At 37.0% G+C, this 19,540-nt stretch overlaps 1 pseudogene; it reads left to right on the top strand.

The window, feature by feature from the left end:
* Positions 1-2,613: 2,613 nt before the first annotated feature.
* Pgk1-ps11 (phosphoglycerate kinase 1, pseudogene 11) lies at positions 2,614-3,849 on the top strand (annotated as a pseudogene).
* The last annotated feature ends 15,691 nt before the right edge of the window (positions 3,850-19,540 follow it).

Raw genomic sequence — 19,540 nt, 5'->3', positions numbered from 1 at the left:
GCTCTGACTTACTTGCCTATGAATCAATCACTGAAATATAAAAAGCCAAACTAAGCTGATTGGCTTTACCCAGGTGCCACTTGAAGGAACTATGGATTACAATACCATTGCATCACTGTTTCTAGAATAAGATTTACCTACTTTTTAAATGTTCAGAGTCTCACATAAATTCAGCAAAACATAAATTTTCAAGTTTAAATGATCTCTACTTCTCTACTTTTGGGAAATATCTGGTAGCTTTGAAGATTTCTGATGTCACAGATAATATACCCTGTTTGTTCTAAGAAATGATTTCATGCAAGTTAATACTGAGTCATAAAATGCCATGGTCCATTGTTGAACTTAAATGACAAAATCTTAGGTGAAACCTTTAAAGACCTTATTTTTTCATTGCTTCAATGAGAAAATGTCTCCAAAACCACTTACTTTTTATTGAGTAACAGAATCAAGCCAAGAAACGGGTGGATAACCCCTTTCAACAGTGCCTTTACTCTTCAGTACTGTAGAACCCACTCTGAGTTTGCAAACTGTAAATAACTAACTAGAGTCTGTTTTCTCTGACACCTCGCTAACATAGGATCATTTCCCCTTGAAATATATCTGAAAATAAACTATGACTTTTGAAATCACTAAAGAATGAATGATTTCCATATTTTAAATGGATGAAAACTTCTAGCAAGTTACATTGTCAGCCTTTGTTCAATAAATTGTTCAATAAATAAATAAGGTGAGGGACACATATTTAACTAAAAAATTAACTACAATTTTCATTCATACAGTTTTCATTCACAATTTTTATGTCATACAGACAGCAGATTCAATCTTGCAATAACAAAACATACATCCTTGGAAAGGGAAATGGTTCAATAGGTAAAATTGTTGTTCTGGAAGTATGAGGCCTCAGCTTGAATGCCCAGAAGCCATGCATGATGCAGTAGGATGCCTGTCTATAATCCCTACAAGAATATAGTGACATGAAAATTATCAAACATATCAGCTGCCCTGGAACACTCAGGAAAAGTAAGAAACTTTGTCTCAAATAAGGTGAATACAACCTGAGGTTATTCTTAGACCTCCATACATACACAATGTCATGAACTTACTTGCATTTACATTTATGAATGCACACAAACACACATGCACACACAGTCACACACATATGCATATACATACATATTTACATATACATACATGCACATACCGAGTCACACATGCTTATACATCTGTATACAAACACTCATACAAAAAGAAAAATTTTCTTAAATAAAAACCTTCTAGTCATAATTTTTGAAGTACATTTCCAGAATATCTATCTTCTAGAGATCCTGAGTCTTGGCTAGATGGGTTAAAAAACTCATGCCACACAGCCAATTCTGTTGCATGAATTTGAAGAAATTGGAAAAAGAAACACAAAGGAGAATTCAGATTTTTCCAAATGAAGCTATGATTACTAATTTAATGTAATTTCTTTTCAAGTTTGAAATGTTAGAAACAAAATCAAAATTTTAAAAACACATCAGAATAGCACTACATTCTGTATATATACCATATTTCTGTTATCTATTCATCTGATGAAAGACAGATTGTTGCCATTTCCTGACTATTGTGAATAAGGTAGCAGTGAACATTGCAGACCAATTGTCTGTGGAATAGGATGGTGAATCATTTGAAGCAAATGCAAAAAAAAATGGTGTAGTTGGGTTATATGGTAGATTTATTTTTAGATTTATTTAGTATTCCCCATATTGAATTCTACAGTTAGTAAATCAGTTTGTAATCCCACTGATAATGAATGAGAGTTCCTCTTTTTCCACAACCTCACCAGCATTTGTTTTCCATTGTTTGTCTGTTTTTGGCCATTCTGACTGGTATGAGATGAAATTTCAAAATTGTTTAGTTAAGATAGAAGTCTACCATTTTAGGAATAGCCTTATGAGCTTGTCAAAAAAGAAAAAGAAGAAGCTTGTCTGGAGAGTTTGACAACCCCCCCCACACACACACACCTCCACCTATGGAATATCCAGTAACATTGTTTAGATTACTGACTCACCTTCCATTCTTCCAAAGGAATCCATTCAGTAAGCACCTGAGAGTCCCTGGAATGCTTCCCCATGCTAATGAGGCCTCTCAGTATCTTACTCTTGAGCCAAACACATTTGCTCACTCTGGATATTCCTAATTCCTTAACCCAAAACTATATACCCCTTGAATCATCTGAAGTAAAAGTTGATTTGTCTCCCCAAAGCTTTCCTGGTATGTCATTATGACCATTTATTTGTACTGATCAGTCTACAGAAACCCTGCTTGTTGGTCCACTGTGCTCCCTTCATCTTTGTGCGATGGTGGCCTTTGATCGCAGGGAAAAGGGAGATTCATCATCCATGATAATTATCAATATGTCAAGATATACATAAAGGTGCAAGAAGTGGCATTTTCTTGTCAGTGGAAACCAGCAGCTGTCTAATTGAACTTAAGACATACTCACCAGAAGGGAATTCACATCAGGGACTGGAATCCTAGCCAGCTTCCTTTGGCTAGTGAGGACACACATCTTAGAAAATCATTTATGCTCATCCTCAGCTCTGGTCCTCTCAATCTCACAGCGTTATCAAAATGTCAATTTCTAAATAGATGACTTTGGACAATCTGGATATAAAGGGGAAGCAAGTTGTGATGAACATGGACCTTAATGTTACTTTTAAGAGCAACCAGATAACAAATAACCAAAGGATCAAGGCTGCTGTTCCAGGCATCAAATTCTGCTCGGACAATGGAGCCAAGTGTCCTTATGAGCCACTGGACTGGTCTGATGGTGTTCCCATGCCAGACAAGCACTCCTTAGAGCCAGTTGCTGCTCAAATCTCTGCTGGGCAAGGATATTCTGTTCTTGAAATATTGTGTCAGCCCAGAAGTAGAGAATGCCTGTGCCAATCCAGTGGCTAGAACTGTTATCTGGCTGGAGAACTTCCCTTTCCTGTAGAGGAAGAAGGGAAGGGAAAAGATGAGTCTGGGAACAAGGTTAATGTCAAGCCAGCTAAAAGTAATGCTTTCTGAGCCTCACTGTCCAAAATAGGAAATGTCTATATCAATGATACTTTTGAGACTGCATACTGAGTTCACAGCTCCATGGTGGGTGTGAATCTGCCACAGAAGGCTGGTGGATTTTTGATGAAGAAGGAGCTGAACTACCTTGCCAAGGCTTTGGAGAGTCTAGAGCGATCCTTCCTGGATATCTTGGGAGGAGCTAAAGTTACAGACAAGATTCAGCTGATCAATAATATGTTAGACAAAGTCAATGAGATGATCATTGGTGGTAGAATGGCTTTTACCTTCTTTAAGGTGCTCAAGAACATGGAGATTGGCACATTTCTGTATTAGGAAGGAGCCAAGATTGTCAAAGATCTCATGTCCAATGCCGAGAAAAATGTTGTGAAGATTACGTTGCCTGTTGATTTTGTCACTGCTGACAAATTTGATGAGAATGCCAAGAATTGCCAAGCTACTGTGGCCTCCAGTATACCTGCTGGCTGGCTGGGCTTGGACTGTGATACTGAGAGCAGCAAGAAATATGCTGAGGCTGTGGCTCGAGCTAAGCAGATTGTTTGGAATTGTCCTGTTGTATTTGAATGTGAAGCCTTTGCCAGGGAAACCAAGTCACTCATGGATGAGGAAGTGAAAGGCAGTTGTGGGGGTTGCATCACTATCATAGGTGGTGGAGACACTGCCCCCTGCTGTGACAAAGAGAACACAGCAGATAAAGTCAGCTATGTGAGCACTGGGGGCGGTGCCAGTCTAGAGGTCCTGGAAAGTAAAGTCCTTCCTGGGCTTGATGATCTCATCAATATTTAATATTTTCCTGCCTTTGGTTCTTGTGCATAGCCCCTAAGTCAACCTAGTGTTTTCTGCACTAATTTGGTCTCATGCAAGATCAGTTAGTGGCCAAGATGCAGCACCAGGAACCATTAAACAATTGCTCAGCATCTTTGCCGCATGAGGATTTGTCTACATTCTTCAAGATCCCATTTAAATTCCTTAGTGACTAAAACCAGTGGGCATTGTAGAGGGCATTTATTTATATTCTGCTGGCGAAAGGAAGTGAGCTGTAAAAGCTTAGCTGTCTTTGATGTATGTAGCCTCTGGTTAGTTGCCACTCAACATGGAAATATGATGAAATTCCAGCTGGAGGATTGGAGACATTGATGATCTATCAAACAATAAAGATGTCCACTGTTGGTGGGGGGAGAAAATCATCTACTCTTACTTTGCTTTACTAACATAATTCCTTACTACATTCTTACATGTTACTACATAATACATTACAATATTACTACATCATACATGGGTATTAATCTTATTGATTATATATATATATATACATATATACATATATATAAAATCAATGGTTCAGAGAACATTTTGGAAGAGGGGACAGAAAGATTATAAGATCCACAATACCATCAAGTCTTCTCTTAAATGGTCTCACCTAGAAATGGTTACATAAATAAGACCAACAATGGCAATATCAATATGTTAATGAGGAAGAGAAATTTTTCATGGGCTCACACTCCTAGACAAAAAAACTGTAGAAACTGATGACTTCTGGGGGGATAATTATCTCCTTCCAAAGATGAGCCCTTCTGCTAATGATTGTCAAACCTTAAACTATATATACACACAAACAACAAGACTATACTCAGTAAGTTATATTTACATGGGTATCTTCAACCAACACACACACACACACACACACATGCATACACACACACTCAAACACACACACATACAAGCATCTACAAACAGAGACACACATACATATAAAATCAAATGAAACAGAATAAGATAAAATAGGGCTGGTAAGAGTGTACTTCTTTTATCTCCCTACCATCCAATTCCAGCATGAGTAATCTGAATCTGCAGAAAGATAATAATAATAAGAACCACAGAGAATCATCTCTGACATATCTAAGAACACTGGGGAAATCCTTACTGTGCCTTCTCTGAGGGTAGTTCCTATCTCTCTAGATGTTCATCACTGGGACAGAAAGCAACTTTGCTTAACTGACATAATTTTCATGAATGAACTAAGACACAGTAAAACAGAAAACTTTTGTTATGAAGAAAACAATTCCACGCACCTTGACCTGAAACTTCTATTAAAAGTACTCACTTGTCTAAGGCAGTGGTTCCCAATCTGTGCACATCAACCTCTTAGGCCAAACTTTATCTCCAAAAATATTTAGTTTGTGGTTTATAACAGAAGTAAAATTACTATTTTGAAGTTATGATGTACCTACAAAATAATTTTTAAGGTTGGCAGTCACCATAATATGAGGTACTATATTAAAGGCATGCCACATTAGGAAAGTTAAAAACGCACTGCTCTAAGTGATATTAGACAGAAAATAGACATTAGAAATTAAAAAAGTTAAACCAGATGTAGAGTATTGGTTCAGGGTTAGGAAGAAGCATGTGCCCACCTCAGTTTCTAACTTAACTTGCAAGTAAGCATTATAAGATGCATATGAAAACACATGATAAATCACTTGTATTTCTGCAATAATTTCCTTGGAGACACATGTCTAAAGGTTCAGTGGTCAATGACGCCTTCAGAAGAATAAGAGCTTATAAGAAAAGACCAAAGACTCAGCCTTGCTCTTTTCTTCCACTATATAAGGAAAACGACCTGATGATAATGCTTGCTGGGTCCCAACTATTTTTCCCTCGTCCTCATATGGAATTATAGGAGGCCCAGTTTTAACACACCACATGGAGAACAGAAACATTGCATTAAAAATTAACATCATTAAAAGGTTAAAAGTTAAATTAATGAAATTCACAGCAAGGGCTAAAGACATGTAAAGGACAGAGAAATTTTATTAGCTAAACTGGAAAAAGAAAGCCTTGCATAAGCATGATGAAGAACAGTGCTCTGTGGCCAAGCAAGACCCCATTTCAGATTCAGAGAATTGAGTGAACTTGTTGTTTGGTTGTAGAGACTTGATAATAGACCAATCATGGACCGGGGACAGCCCTGTAGTTTCAATGCTAAATTTCAGACTGTGAACTTGAACTTCATTTAGATTTAAAGGTAGATAACCAAGATTTTCTCTGATGATTTGAAACAACCATATAATTAAATTTCAATTTTCTGAAAATATGCAGTGAGACACTTATTAGAAGAACAGAATTCAAAATCTTTCCCCCTACATATGTACCAAAGCACAAATCAATTGACCTTTAATAGAGACTTAAGGCCATCTGTTCTAGCTAACCAGCCCAGAGGGCACACTGCACATCAGAGCTTCTTGATGGATATGTGCTCTCCAGTTGACCTTTTAAAAATCCATGTATTTAAAACTATAAAGCATTAGTGCAACATAAATTGTATCTCTTATAAGAAAAACAACTATTCATATCCACATGCATAATTCACTGGGTATTTTAATTACATAGCATTGAACACATCAGTTGCCTTGTTTGTTATTGTGCCTCTAAAACTCACAGAACAAATCAAAGTACAAAAAGAAAAATATATAACTTAGGGAAGGATTGTGAAACCAAAAACATAAAATAAGGACTAAATTTCAAGCACAAGAATTATTTTCCATTCTGCTTGTGAGAAAATGTTACCCTTTGTTTCATTCAAGCATATATACACATATACATTGATAAAAGTATATACATACATATTCTTATGGACACTCACAAATACAAAAAATTAAACTGGGTAGTATTATCTCTTATAATGTAAATAAAGTAATTAATAACAATGTACATTCACCATAACATAGAGCATGTAGAAAGCAAAACTGATAGACTCTCTCACAATGAAGGACAAAAGATCAGAATTTTCTTCCCATCACACAAGCATACAGACACATGCACACATACATACATAACTACACACACACACAAACACACTCACACATACCTTACATACTTCCTTACTTCCTCTTAAGTCAGTGCTTCTCAACCTGTGGGTTGTGACCCCTGTAGGAATCCACGGATCCTTTCACAAGGATTACCTAAAACCATTGCAAAACACAGATATTTATATTAAAATTCATAACAGTGGAAAAATTACAGTTATAAAATGGTAGTGAAAATAATTTTATGTTTGAGGTCAGCACAACATGAAGAATTGCATTAAAGGGTCACAGCATTAAGAAGGTTGAGAACCACTGGTTTAACGGAAAGTCTAGGTCATGATTAAGGATTTAAATGTTCTTTTCAATGTAAGCAGATAGTTCTCATTGGCACACAAAAGATATCATATATCATACAATGTATACTTTCACATACATACAGTACATGTAACTTATTTATTTAGAATTGTTTCATTAATTAACACAAGTAGTATGTTTTATTTATAAGCATCACTATTTGTTATTTTAAGTCATTTTGCAAATGGACTTAGGATACAGTCAACTTTTATTTTTAGATCCTTGGTACACCAAATACAACTACCAAGGTCCATACTTCAGATACTTGTCTCTGTGTGTTACCAGACATGTTGTCATTTGTAGTATTAAATGTCATATTATAGTATTAAATGACAATGACATCTATATGCTTCCTCTATGACTTTTTCTGGAGATATGTGACCAAATTTCTTGATTCTAAATGGTACACTAAAAACATACTTGAGAATGATTCTAGCCAAGTCTAGATTTGTAAGCCAAAGAGTTTATTTAGGTTGTTTAGGGGAACACAGATGAAAGGTTAATTACAGAAATGTGATAATTCCTAAGCAACATTACTTACCAAGATCTTTTCCAATATGTATGAAGCTTTCTGCCCATCTTGTAGGCAGCTTCACAACAGAAATTCCTCTCCTTGAGCACTGTATCCAGCTCCCTGAGCACTGGGGAGGGATTTTTGAGTCATGTAAATTTTAAGAGCTTTCTCAGACATAGCCTTTTGGAGCTTTTTTAATATTATAACTAAACTTCCTCCAAGAAAATGTTTCCATCTGGAGCAAAAAAAAATACACAATAGTGGTAAGTCTTGATTAATTTCTAAATTTGAACATGTACAAACCTTGTGAAGATAATGAGACAAAGGGCTACAAACAACCAGGGCAGTTTCATAATTCCACACAAAGGTAGCTTCTCGATTCCATTTTTGTGTCAGCTGGGAAATAAGCCCAAAACCAACGTTATAGAAAGTCTAGTTGCTGTTTGCATTCATTAGATTGAAGCAATATTACTTGAGAATAGTAAGTTCCAGTTTAAATATAGATTGACTTTCCTTGGAAACATCATTTAATTTTGTGAGCCTTGGTTTACAAAATATAGTCTGATAATAAATCATCTTGGTTTTCTGGTTGTTGTGAGAACAAAGTAAGCTATCACATATGAAATAATGCAGTCTCAGTGCAGTATAGATGTTACCACAAAAAAGTAGAATATAAAAGTAATAAAATCAATACAGAATAGAGTTGCTTGATGCAATGACTATGGGGAGCTAGTCTCAAACTAACTGTCATGGCGTGCAAGGAAAAAGGGCTTTTGGATAAGATGCTTGATTAGAAGCTATTTCTATGTGACCATGTGAATGAGAAAAGTCAAGACTAAAGACTATAAAACCTACTCCTACCAGAGAAAGAGCTGGTATTGGAACAGTATAACAAAATAAAGAGAGATTAAGAGATAATAAAGAAGCTGAGGTGAGATCTGCAAACCCTCTGTGGAGAAGCCAGGAGCATCTATTTGTCACACGGTATCTGACCACACTGAGATTCTAATGCCTTCCTGAGGTCAGCCTCAGCCTCCAGGATATTGGTATCTCACAACGACACACAAGCTGAAAGAACAACAAAATAGAGAAAAGCTGAGTGGACAAAGGAAACATTTCTAAGAAAGCAATACACTGTGGAAGAGAGTTGACCAGATTACAGTGCCAGGTATGAATTTAATCCTGTGAAGAAGGCCTCATATCCAACCCCAGAGCAGTTAGTTGGCTATCCCAGGAACCTTCCTCACACTTGCACAGGGGGATACATCTTGCCTGGCAGGATGATATTATAGCTTGAGAGTTTCAGTGCAACATAATACCATTGATGGCTTACTCTGCCAGGTTACTGTGTGGCATCCTTAGACAATATCAAAGTTAGGCAAAAGGGAAAGAGTTTCTACAGGAATTCCAGTTTTATTTCTCTAAGTCCTACTATCAAAGAGTCCTCTCTCTACATCAGTAGTGTCTCATCATCCAGTTCTGCTGGTCAGTAAAGAACAATGACAATATCCATCATGGACAAGTTATTTTCATTCCCAGAATTCAAAGTTGTTGCACTAGATGCCAAATATCAAATGCTATGGAACATATAATTACCCTAATGACAATAATCATAAGATCATCTCAATAACTGAAAAGCAAGGTTTTTACCAAAGCTCTCCTGTGTTTTATTAGAAAAATCCTAAACAAACTAGTAGAGGAAGGAATAACACCAATTCCGTAATCAATTAAAGAATGAAAAATTATACTAAGTGGGAGAAAACTGAAAGTATTTTTTACCACTAAATAAAATGACAACAAAGTCCTAGAACTGAGAAAAAATGTTCAATAATATAGCTGGATAGAGGAAACACCTAAGTAACAACTGTATGTACACATAGTGACCACACCCTAAGAAATAATAGACTGTTGGGGGGAGGGCGGCAATGGGGGGAGGGTTGGGAGGGGAACACCCATAAGGAAGGGGAGGGGAGAGGGGATGTTTGCCCGGAAACCGGGAAAGGGAATAACACTCGAAATGTATATAAGAAATACTCAAGTTAATAATAAAAAAAAAGATACACCATAAAAAAAAGAAATAATCAGAAAAATAATCAAATTCACAATACCTTTAAAATATCCCTACCTATAACCCTAACCACAGAAACAACAGATTTCTGTACTGAGATTTTGAAGATAGTGAGTAAGTTGAAGACACAATTCTTACTCGCCAGCATTCTCATGGGTCAACAGTATTAATATTAGGGAAAGCTGTTACTAACAGTGATCTCCAGATTCAGTGAAATTCTAACAAAATCGCAAGAACATTCTTCACAGAATAAAGACAAAACAAAACAGTAACATAAATTCATATTGAAAAATGACCCTTCATAATCAAGTAACCCTCACCAAAAATAGCATTCCGGGTAAGAGGTGGTGGCACACGCCTTTAATTCCAGCACTTTGAGAGCAAAGGCAGGTTAACCTCCATGAGTTTCAGGTCAGCCTAATTTATACAGTTGGATTCCAAGGCAACCCAGGGCTTCATACTGAAAACCTGTCTTAACAAACAACAAACAAAAGAAATAAGCAGAGACAATACTAAAATTAACATAATACCCGATTTCAAGTCATTTCACAGAAGTACCATAAATATTACATCATAGTACCCAGAACAAAACCCAACTAACCACAACCACCTAATTTTTTAAATTTTTGAAAATATACATTGGACGTTTTCTTCTACAAATGATGCCAGGAATATCTGACTATCAATTTGTAGAAGAGTGAAGTTGAATTGCAATTTCCTACCCTGTAGAAAGTCAATTCAAAATGGAGTCAAAACATAACATGACCCCAAAACTTTGGAACAGTTGGAGAAATCATAGAGAAAATACAGTGAGATACAGATAGAGACACGGACTTTCAGAATAGGACTCTCGTGCCTCAAGAATAATACTAAGAGGTAGCAAATGTTATTACATCAAATCAAAGTGGTTTTGTACAGCTTATTTCTTAGCATTGCTGGTAACACTACAGACTAGTAAAAAGTCATTGTCAGTCCTATATAAGGCAGAATACCTAGTATAAAGTTCTACAATATTTGAACAGTAAATTACCAAAGATTTCAGTAAAACACAAAGAGACCCAACAAACTGAACAATTCAAAATAAGAAACGCAAATGTCCAGAAAACACCAAAGCAGTTCAACTTGTTAGCCACCAGGGAAATCAATTTAGGACCTGTGAAGTCCTAAATTAAAACACTCAACTTTGGGTTGTTGTAAAGGCTTCAATGCCACATAGACTCAAGGAAAAGTGTAGAAAGTAAAGAAAAAAAAAAAACAATGTGGGAAGACTCCTTTTGAAGGATCTTGTTTCCACTCAGGAGAGGAGAAGCCTTCAAGAACTAGTCACCTTTAATGCTTTGCCTCACATTGCCAACACTTGAATTTGGAGGAGATGAATTGAAGCCATGAACTGTGTGTATCTAAAATAATCAAACTTATACGCTTTCCTTCTAGAAGTTTACAAAGTCTATACTAGCATGTACATATTAACTTATATTTTTAACTTCAAAGGCTGGAGAGAATATTAAAATTTGAGAAAAAAATGCAAAGGAATATGCATCAAGAGACTGCTTAATACAGCAAAGGAGTTTAGTGTGTGTCAAGGTGGCAAATGTACCCACAGACATTAGTACTATGACAAGAACCAAGCGGAAGGGTGATAGGCTCAACAAACTTTTAGGAGATGGATTTTGCAGGGCTGCTAAGGACACTATAAAGTGTAAAATGACTGAAAATGTAGAAATCAAATGAACATAAGTAAATTAGCCCAGTGGTGATATAATGTGGGGGTGAAAGTGGAGACTTTTAGGGCTAAAAAGGAATGAGGTGCTATTGAATGAAATGAGTTTATTTGATCAGATATTTTTTATTTATATTTCAAATGCTATCTGCTTTTCCTGGTTTCCCAGGTTTCTCAGGAGACACCTATATCAGGTTCCTGTCAACATGCACTTCTTGGCATCAGCAATATTGTCTGGGTTTGGTAGCTGTATGTGTATGGGGCAGTCCCTGGATGGCCTTTCCTTCAGTCTCTGCTTCAAACTTTGTCTCCATATTTCCTCCTGTTAATACTTTTGTTTTCCCTTCTAAGAAGGACTGAAGCATCCACACTTTGGTCGTCCTTCTTCTTGTGCTTTCACATGATCTGTAGATTGTATCTTTGATATTCTAGGCTTTTGGCTAATATTTGCTTATCAGTGAGTACATACCATGTGTGTTTTTGTGATTGGGTTACATCACTCAAGAAGATATTTTCTAGTTCCATCCATTTACCTATGAATTTCATGAAGTCATTGTTTTCATAACTGAGCAGTACTCTATTGTGTAAATGTACCACATTGTCTGTATCCATTCCTCTGTTGAGGGATAGCTGGGTTCTTTCCAGCTTCTGGATATTATAAATAAGGCTGCTATGAACACAGTAGAACAAGTGTCCTTTTTGTATGTTGGACCATCTTTTGGGTATATGCCAAGGAGTGGCATAGCTAGGTCCTCAGGTATACTATGTCCAATTTTTTGAAGAACCAATAGACAGATTTCCAGGGAAGTTGTACCAGCTTGAAATCCCACAAACAATGGAGGAATTTTCCTTTTTCTCCAAATCCTTGTTAGCATCTGTTCTCACCTGAGTTTTTACCTTAGCGATTCTGACTGGTGTGAGGTGGAATCTCAGGTTTGTTTTGATTTGCATTTCCCTGATGACTAAGGATGTTGAACATTTCTTTAGGTGTTTCTCAATCATGAGATATTCCTCAGCTGTGAATTCTTTGTATAGCTCTTCATCCCATTTTTTAAAAGGTTATTTGATTCTCTAGAGTCTAACTTTTTGAGTTCTTTGTATATATGGGATAAAAGCAATCTATTGAATATAGGATTGCTAAAGATCTTTTCTCAATCTGTTGGCTGCCATTTTGTCCTAATGACAGTGTCCTTTGCCTTACAGAAGCTTTGCAAATTTATGATGTCCTGTTTGTCCATTCCTGATATTAGAGCATAAGCCATTGGTGTTCTGTTCAGGAAATTTTCCCCAGTGCCCATGTGTTCTAGGATCTTCCCCACTTTTTCTTCTATTAGTTTCAGTGTAGCTGGTTTTATGTGGAGATCCTTGATCTACTTGGACTTGAGCTTTGTATAGGGTGATAAGAATGAATTGATTTACATTCTTCTACATGCTAGCCTCCAGTTGAATCAGAACTATTTGTTGAAAATGCTATCTTTTTTCCACTGGATGGTTTTACCTCCTTTGTCAAAGATCAAATGACAATAGGTGTGTGGGTTCGTTTCTGTGTCTTCAATTCTGTTCCACTGATCTATCTGCCTTTCTCTGTACCATACAGTTTTTATCATTATTGCTCTGTAATATAGCTAGAGGTTATAAGTGGTGATTCTTCCAGAAGTTGTTTTATTGTTATAATATTTTCCCTATGCTGAGTTTTTTTATTATTCCAAATGAATTTGCAAATTTTCTCTTTCTAACTCTATGAAGAATTGAGTTGGAATTTTGATGGGAATTGCATTGAATCTGTAGATTGCTTTTGGAAAGGTAGCCATTTTTATAATATTAATCCTGCCAATCCATGAGCATAGGAGATCTTTCCATCTTCTGAGATCTTCTTCAATTTCTTTTTTCAGAGACTTGGAGTTCTTGTCCTACAGATCTTTCACTTGCTTGGTTAGAGTCATACCAAGGTATTTTTTTTTTATTTGTAACTATTGTGAAGGGTATCGTTTCCCTAATTTCTTTTTCAGCCTGTTTATCCTTTGAGTAGATGAAGGCTACTAATTTGTTTGAGTTAATTTTATATCTCGCCACTTTGCTGAAGTTGTTTATCAGCTGTAGGAGTTCTCTGATGGAAACTTTGGGGTCACTATCATATCATTTGCAAATAGTTACATTTTCACTTCTTCCTTTCCATGTTGTATCCCTTTTACCTCCTTTTGTTGTCTTATTGCTCTGGCTAAGACTTCGAGAACTATATTGAATAGGTAGGGAGAGAGTGGACAGCCTTGTCTAGTTCCTGATTTTAGTGGGATTGCTTCAAGTTTCTCTCCATTTGGTTTGATGTTACCTACTGGTTTGCTGTATATTGCTTTTACTATGTTTAGATATGGGCTTTGTATTCTTAATCTTTCCAAGACTTTTAACATAAAGGGGTATTGAATTTTTTCGAATGCTTTCTCAGCATCAAATGAAATGATTATGTGATTTTTATCTTTGAGTTCGTTTATATAGTGGATTACGCTGATGTATTTCCATATATTGAACCATCCCTGTATTTCTGGGATGGAGCCAACTTGGTAATGATGGATGATCATTTTGATGTGTTCTTGGATTTGATTTGTGAGAATTTTATTGAGCATAAAGTAACAAATTTAATAACTTCTTAGATGTGAAGAAAAAACTGACTGACAATGCCTCTAAGTATTATCCTAGTTCAGTCTGCTACACCCTGAGTGGGTTATCTATGACTGAGTCTTACCCATCACTGATCTGAGTACGGAAAGTATGTTAAAGATCCAGGTACTATTGTTGTCAAGTGCTAAGGGGACAGATTGAGCTCTAGAAACTTACAGTTAATTCACGTTTCTTCCCATGGTAGAAACCTGCCTTTTGTCTTCTTGCAAGACCCTTCTCAGGTTGCAAATTGCATTTGTTTAGTCTCTGAAAAGTTTATGTCTCAAAACTCCTTTACAGTGGCAAGTAAGATGGAATTATATTAATTTAAGGAAAAGGGATACTAAATCCACTGCCTTCCATCCATGTCCTCCCCAAATTTATGTTCCTTTCATATATAAAATGCACTCAGTCCATCCATACAAGGGAAGAAGCTACCTCAAGCGTATCCTTTTCTATAAGTATTTTAAATCTATCTTTTATACAGTATTTACTATGTGATAGGTACTCTTCAGATACACTAATTTATTTGATCCACATAATCAGGCTATGAGTAATGTCACAATGCCATTTCATGGGCTAAAAGTGCTGTGTCAAAGGCAAGAGAATAGATGAATAAACCACACAAGCAGAGGACTATGCCTTGAGCCGCTGCACATTCAGCTTCTGTCATTTCTGTAGGGACAACCACTGTCAACATCATCAGGTATGAGTCTTACAAAGACAGTTTGTCCCTGAAACTGTTGTAGCATTCCAATAGTACTTCCTTTTAAGATTCAGCTTCAAAAACATGGCACAAAAAATCATAACCCATGAAATATGATCTGCCAGAAATTATATTTTATCCTTATCATTTTATTGTAATCTAGTCAATGTCAAAAAGATGAAAAGCTGCCAAATAATATAATTAGAAACAGCAGTGTAAGACTGACAGCATAATTATAGGAAGTTAGATATGTCAGATTTCATGAGTGGCCTCAAATAGAAGACTTTCATGAAAAGCCTTTAATTTAGAAAGAAAAAAAACAACTTACACTACAATGCTAAAATGTGTGTATGTGTGTGTGGAACGTGTGTGTGTGTGTGTGTGTGTGTGTGTGTGTGTGTGTTACTGTGTTTCCAAAGATAGAGTTTCAAAATTATTTAGTTGCCATACCTTTTATTAATATCAGTTTTTTCTCATGCTGATTACAGGCATAGTGTGTACTGGCAACACACCAGCATGTTTTATTACGGTCAGAAATGAATAAAGAAACCTTCCTTCCTGATACTAAAACCCTTTGGATGAAGAATAGAGTAGCAGTTGAAGATACTATGGTATTGGAGACCGAGGCAAATGGAATCAAACCTATCTTAGACTGAGTTATAACTGACATACCACACTTTTGAATGTTTTGCCATTCCCTATGAACAGGACAATTATTACCTATGTCACAAAACCAGAGATGAGAACATTCAGTAATGAAAATTCACTGCAAATAAAGAGCTAAAGGAACATACATGAATCAAACTGAGACCAATATAATTTTATACACATTGGGAATCCACTCTGCGTTCAGAAATACAAGTTAAAAAACATTTATCTAGTACCTGCAATGCTATGTATGTATATGTTCACATATGTATATATGCTTACATTCCTGTTGAAAGCTAATTTTTTATAAGAAAATAAGATCTTGCAGATGTTATTACTGTCAGTATTTTATTGAAAAGGAAATCAAGATGCAAAGATGATAATTCTTTTTAATGTTATATAGATTGCAAATGGAAAACTCAAGATATGCATCCAGACAATTTATCTTCAAAGTAGCCATTCATAAGCTTTATCCCTAAGATTTTATGAGTGTGCATTGGAGCAGACTTTTCAAATACATCCACTGAGCTGTCATAAAAGGATCTCTGAACATCTGCAATTGAAAAGACTCAACAGTAGCTGCCTTCTGAAGTAAAGATTCCGAAAGAAGATATTCAGTCCAGAATATTCTGATTAAAGATTTGAAAATAATCATACTAGCTTGGGCAATGAAAAAAAAAAGAGGAACTTAATGTAAACAGAATTGAGGTTGACTATTATCCTAGAATTTTCAGCTGATGTTGGTGTGATAGAAGTGCAAGTTTTCATTCTAAGATGTTAGAGATGGCATTCTCAATAAACCATTTTTAATGTGTTTCATGGTTGCTGATAAAAGAAATTCTTATAATTATCTAAGACCAACATTACTCTCTTTTTCGTACTTTTATTGTATGTCTTTTTCTTTCAGATACCTGCCAAAGCCTAGGCCTGACTTCCCCGGTTCTTTCAGTTGTCTTACCCTTCCTCTCTGATCTTCTCTGAAGCAGTACCTCAGTTTCCACTAATAGGATGCTTTCCCACTCCGTATGCCTGGTTACCTTCAGCATGGCTTACTCTGTTCCTTGTGACCATTTTCTGACTCCCAAGCAGTGGCCAAGCACTCATCATTTCTGTCCTGCTGTTTTTCTCTCAAGATCTAATTAAATTATCCTGGGGCATTAAAGATGAAGAAGGTGTTATGTTGGTATTTCTTTTAGAACTGAGCATTCTGTGACCCCTTATTCTAGATCGTTTCTGAGTCAGTATGTTAATCACCATCTTGTATGAAGCTTCTCTGAGGAGGATTGAGAAATGTACTTACCTAAGGGTACAAAAAAAAGCTATCAGCAGTCAGTAATGTTAAGTCCATTCAACAGTAGTAGGCTGTCCCCTATGGCCTATGACCCGTTTTATCCATAGGAGCTCTTATTCCAAAGGCTCAGGGATCATAGCAGAAGAGTTGGCACAAAGATTATAAGAGCTATGGGTAGTAGAAAAAGTGCAAAATAATAGTGTTTTCTCACAGAATAGAAGTAGCAGACATGGAAGTTATAGTGGTTGAAGCATTGTCTAGAAGGCCTGCACATGCTCAAGTCAGACAAAAGACCAGAATAGAAAAAGGATAGATACAAGAAGCCCCATTCTTGCCTGAGGAGGTGGTGCCAATAGATAGCTGCTGGAAAAGAACAAATCTATTTTCTTTAAGCTTGTGACATTGTACAAGATCAATCACCTCTAGTAGAAGTCTATATATGGGTAGGAAAAACAGGACTTGATGGGTTTTTAAAAAGAAAAGATATAAAATTGGGTTCGTAGGAAAATGGAGGAGGAGATCTGAGAGGGGTTGGGAGAGAAAAGTGAATATGACCAACATACATTGTAGCAAATTATCTAAGAATTAATTTTAAAGAATCAAAAGTAAGAAGGTAAGAGAGATATCAAAAAAGAGAAGAGTAGAGAAGTAAAGGGAAGAAAAAAGAAAAGAAGTAAGAAAAGAAAAGAAAAAGAGGGGCTTGGAAAGATCATTCAGCAGTTAGGAAAGCAAACACTTTCCTTGCAGAGAACTTGAATTCAGTTCTCAATACCAAAGCTGGGCAGCTCATAGGCATCTATGACTCCAACTGAAAGGCATCCAACACTCTCTTCTGTCTTCTGCTGGTACTTCCACTCACATTCATATGACACACTCACACACACAAGTACACGTACTAATAAACATTACAATGGAAAACAACATTCATCAGGGTCTTCACAGAACCCATTGCACTATGGCCAGTGATAAATAATAGCTCCCCTGCACATGAGGTTTGTCCATATTTAATTAACAGGCTTTTGAAAACCGATCCCCAGGCACTGTGATTGTTTTGTTTCAGACATGTGTTTGGAACTGGCACGGGGTCTCCTATTTGCAGGTTATGCATCTTGTCACTGTCAATCATGTTAGTTCATATTTAGTCTTGAGGAAATCTATGAATGAAAAAACATCTATGTGTCATGAAGAAAGAAAACTTCTATTTCCTCTAATTACGTGGATTGGGGCAAGCACGTGGTCTAAGGATATGGAAGGGCTATAATAGATTCAGAAAGAAGGATGTTTTGCAGATCTTTTGTAGAGAGAAATGGACATACTTCTACCTGGAGCTTGATGGAGAAGAAATAAGACTTCAAGTTGTAAGGTGTAGTCACGAGGGCTCCCTGGGTGACATGAGTAGCCATTAGCATATCTTCTTAAAAAGGCATGGTCTACACAGGGAAACAAATAACCCTATTAAAAAATGGGGTTCAGAGCTAAACAAAGAATTCACAGCTGAGGAATGCCGAATGGCTGAGAAACACCTAATGAAATGTTCAACATCTTTAGTCATAAGGGAAATGCAAATCAAAACAACCCTGAGATTTCACCTCACACCAGTGAGAATGGCTAAGATCAAAAACTCAGGTGACAGCAGATGCTGGCGAGGATGTGGAGAAAGAGGAACACTCCTCCATTGTTGGTGGGATTGCAGACTGGTACAACCACTCTGGAAATCAGTCTGGAGGTTCCTCAGAAAATTGGACATTGAACTGCCTGAGGATCCAGCTATACCTCTCTTGGGCATATACCCAAAAGATTCCTCAACATACAAAAGAGACACGTGCTCCACTATGTTCATCGCAGCCTTATTTATAATAGCCAGAAACTGGAAAGAACCCAGATGCCCTTCAACAGAGGAATGGATTCAGAAAATGTGGTACATCTACACAATGGAATATTACTCAGCTATCAAAAACAACGAGTTTATGAAATTCGTAGGCAAATGGTTGGAACTGGAAAATATCATCCTGAGTGAGCTAACCCATTCACAGAAAGACATACATGGTATGCACTCATTGATAAGTGGCTATTAGCCCAAATGCTTGAATTACCCTAGATCCCTAGAACAAACGAAACTCAAGACGGATGATCAAAATGTGAATGCTTCACTCCTTCTTTAAATGAGGAAAAAGAATACCCTTGGCAGGGAAGGGAGAGGCAAAGATTAAAACAGAGACTGAAGGAACACCCATTCAGAGCCTGCCCCACATATGATCCATACATATACAGCCACCCAATTAGAGAAGATGGACGAAGCAAAGAAGTGCAGGCCTACAGGAACCGGATGTAGATTGCTCCTGAGAGACACAGCCAGAATACAGCAAATACAGAGGCGAATGCCAGCAGCAAACCACTGAACTGAGAATAGGCCCCCGTTGAAGGAATCAGAGAAAGAACTGGAAGAGCTTGAAGGGGCTCGAGACCCCAAAAGTACAACAATGTCAAGCAACCAGAGCTTCCAGGGACTAAGCCACTACCTAAAGACTATACATGGACTGACCCTGGACTCTGACCCCATAGGTAGCAATGAATATCCTAGTAAGAGCACCAGTGGAAGGGGAAGCCCTGGGTCCTGCTAAGACTGAACCCCCAGTGAACTAGACTATGGGGGGAGGGCGGCAATGGGGGGAGGGTTGGGAGGGGAACACCCATAAGGAAAGGGAGGGGGGAGGG

The sequence above is a fragment of the Rattus norvegicus genome, chromosome 11 (genome assembly GCF_036323735.1).
Source record: "Rattus norvegicus strain BN/NHsdMcwi chromosome 11, GRCr8, whole genome shotgun sequence".
In the NCBI taxonomy this organism is placed as follows: Eukaryota; Metazoa; Chordata; class Mammalia; order Rodentia; family Muridae; genus Rattus; species Rattus norvegicus.
Note: the sequence above shows the minus strand (reverse complement) of the source record. Positions and strands in the feature narration are given on the sequence as shown.